We start from the raw sequence: 3383 nt of genomic DNA, 5'->3' as shown, positions 1-3383 counted from the left end.
CTCTTTTTGCGTGACTTCTACCTATAGCGTAGTTATTTCCTTGGACCTATTTGTCATACACCTCTGTAGATAATTGAGGCTCCTCTGCACCCTGCCTGCATCAATATTTTCCAAAAAAATGGTAGGACAGGGTTTAGAGGACTCTTCCTCTGATTTCTTGAGGTGGATGGGCTCTGTCACCACCACGATCCCTTTTTGTTCTTGTCCTAGGTGTAGAGTTTTTATGGCAATACTTTCTTGATGTCTGGCATTGCGTTGAGGGGGCTTCTTGCTGCTATTCCTCGAGCTTGTGTGAGAAGATTGTCTTTCCAATTCCGGCAAAGTCCTCTTTGAGTTCTCTGTTGCTCTTCTCCTCGGCTTTCGTCTTTACTTTCTTCCCCTTCTTCTATCCAAACTCATAATCCCTCTTCCTGTTGCTCACTCGTGCATGGCTAACCCTCATCCTTTCATCCGCTCTTTGGAATTGTATGTCGATGGGCTTAGCGTAGGGGTACTTCTTCCTGGCCCTTTCCATTACCTTGATGGCAATCCCTGCAACAAAGGAATGTGGCTCACTAAGCTTTGGGAGAGATGGTAGCATTCTCAAATATTATCTACTCAGGTTCTCTTGACCTCCTTCTTCCCCCTTTACTCAACTTCCACCCATAGGGTGTTCTTCCTATTGTTCCAGAGGACTAAGTCTCGTTCTTTCTCTTTCTTCTAGGATACTCTATTGGTGGTGAGGGGCATTGGCAGTCCTACTTGGTGCATGAGATATTGCCTCCTCACTCAAGTTCGCAAGTCATGAGATTACACCACTTCCACGAACAGTCCAAGATCCAAAGGAGGGGCTTGTGTCTTTTGTATGCTGACTCCCATGCCTACGAGATGCACTAGCCTTGTTTCTCCATACTCTCATCCAGCTAGTTCAGGAAGCATGTGGTTGTACTGCCCTCGCTTGTTTAGCCGCATGGATCAAACTCCTCATGTGTTTGAGGGTCGTCTCCTTGCATAACTACGTGCTTCCTTGCTTCTTCTCTTCTCGGAGCCTTTGTTACATTTCTTCCTTTTCTGCTTCCTCTCTTTTTTCCCACTCCTGGAAGTCTTCGATCATCTTTTCTTTGTTCTGCACTTCCGTGGCATGAGCCTTCCTCATGGATTCTACTCGCTCATTTCTTCTCCTAAGCTCGACCTTAGATGACTTCACTTCTTTTGCATGCTCTTTTCTCAAGTCATCCAATTACTCCTGTCTCTTCTTTAGATCAGCATGCGCTATTGTGAGAGTGACATTCACCTCATTAACCGCCATCACTTTACCCCCTTTTTCCCTTGTCACCCTTGTTGCAGCTGTTCCTGCTTACTTTTTAAGGGCTTTGATTGTCTCCCTATCTTGTCTTTGCTATTTCTCATATTCCTCTACCAAGCCTTTATATTCCTCAATCTGGGCCCTTAGGACAACTTTGTCGCGCTCGCCCTTTCTTCTAACTTTTTAGTGGTCGCCCACGCATGTTCTCGTAGCTCATCATCATGAGGGAATATGTCCATAGATGTTCCTTTGTAGATTACCGACTCCTTCAGGCTCTTCCCCTCCGAGTGCTCTAACAATTTCTTGCCGCTCCCCTTTAAGAGTGTGAAGCAATTTTTCCAAGTCTCCAACTCTTCTTTCATCTACTCAATTTGTGACTGTAACTCTTTTTCCTTAAGAGCCCTGTCCCCTCTGTTTTGATCGCGAGGTGTTGGGGGTCATCCAACCACCGGACAGCACCTACTTTGCCGCTTTGTGTATCTGTTGAGCAAAAACTCTCTTATAACAACCTTGTAACCAAATCTTGCTAATGGGTAGTACCCATGTAGATGTAAAAGGGAAAAAAGGAACACTATCGGGATATACAACATAGAGAGAAGAGTAGGGAGTGTCAACTATGGACTAGTGTGCATTGTACTTCGAGCTAAGTCTTGATTGTGATATACAGTGATTATTGGTGTAGTTATTCATACTGTGTAATCCTATGTGGTCTCTACATTGCATCAGTGTTTTCTATTTAACCATGTCTTTGAACTGGAGTCAGTCCACGTCTAAGGTCATTCCTATCTATCTGGAAACAGAATCAGGAGGAGCTATGCCTAGGATCTCAGTAGATGCAAGAGCTAACCTTTGCTCTATCGCAACTAACTCCCTTAGTGTAGGTAGATCAACGACGCAATGTGCTAGCATGGACTTATCATATTGGGCATAGTTGTATTAGTCGCATCTCCTCTAGAGCTGACTAGGTGGTTTGGGACCACCAAGTGCCAGGTCTCGACCGGTAGTTCTCGACCGGACACCAACAACTATCAAAATTATATCAACTTAGAGCTTGAACTAAGACCTATTTGTAGGAGTGTGAAAAAGACAAACGAACGTAATGTATGCAGAGCTTGTTGAAGGTGACATCACTATGCTCTTGGATGCAAGGTTTATTTGTCCTATAGCTTATAAAGTGAATGGGTTTCACCTATTGTGATAATCCCTAAAAAGAACAAAATGATTCGCATTTGTGTGGACTACTGACGATTGAACAATAAGATGAAGGAACATTTTCATTTTCCATTTAACAAGGATTTCACTGACGTGATCACGTAAACGTTAACATGTTTCTAACATTTATTAATAACATTTTCCAAACCCGTTATTAACATTAATTTATGTTAATATTAACATTATTGATTTTTCACCACTTAAAATCTTGCACTAGGCTCACCCATCATGCTTTGGTTGTTACTATTGGACTATATGCAGTCCAATCAAGGTGCTTGACATTGAATTTGTGATGTTGGAACAATTTGCTATTGGCAAAAATGTTTGCTGTTAGTATAGCCTATAATGTTGTGATCAAGTTAACATGTTATTAATATTTGTTAATAACATAAAATTTTACGTCATCACGTAAATATTAAATCCTTGCCATTTACTAACCAAGGCCTAGATAAAGTAGCTAGTCAGGAGCTATATTCCTTTATGGATAGTCTTTGTGGATATAACCAACTGTTAATCTATCCTGAGGATCAACCTAAAATGACCTTTACTACTACGTGGAGAACAAAGTTATGCCATTCAAGCTATGCAATGCGTCGGCTACTTTTCAACATGTTGATGGGATTTTTTCTGGTCAAGTAGAAGGCCATAGAGTGTGGACTATGTTGTCGTCTTGGATGGCAATAAGGCATGGCATGGCATGGCAGGATGATGAGCTTGTATGATGCATGGATGGAACAACCTATGTGAACACCTCCTATTGGGAACCAAGTCAGTTGAGTTTTTTTCTAGAATACATCAAAACTGGAGAAGCTTGAGGTAACAAGCTTAGACTTTCTATTGCATGAGGTGATGTGGCTGGGAAGGTGGTTGGCAACTTTGCATGGTA

Source organism: Cibotium barometz, chromosome 25 (assembly GCF_041138505.1).
Source record: "Cibotium barometz isolate CiBa-2024 chromosome 25, ASM4113850v1, whole genome shotgun sequence".
NCBI lineage: Eukaryota > Viridiplantae > Streptophyta > Polypodiopsida > Cyatheales > Cibotiaceae > Cibotium > Cibotium barometz.
The sequence above is the reverse complement of the archived record's forward strand: the minus strand, read 5'-3'. Positions refer to the sequence as shown.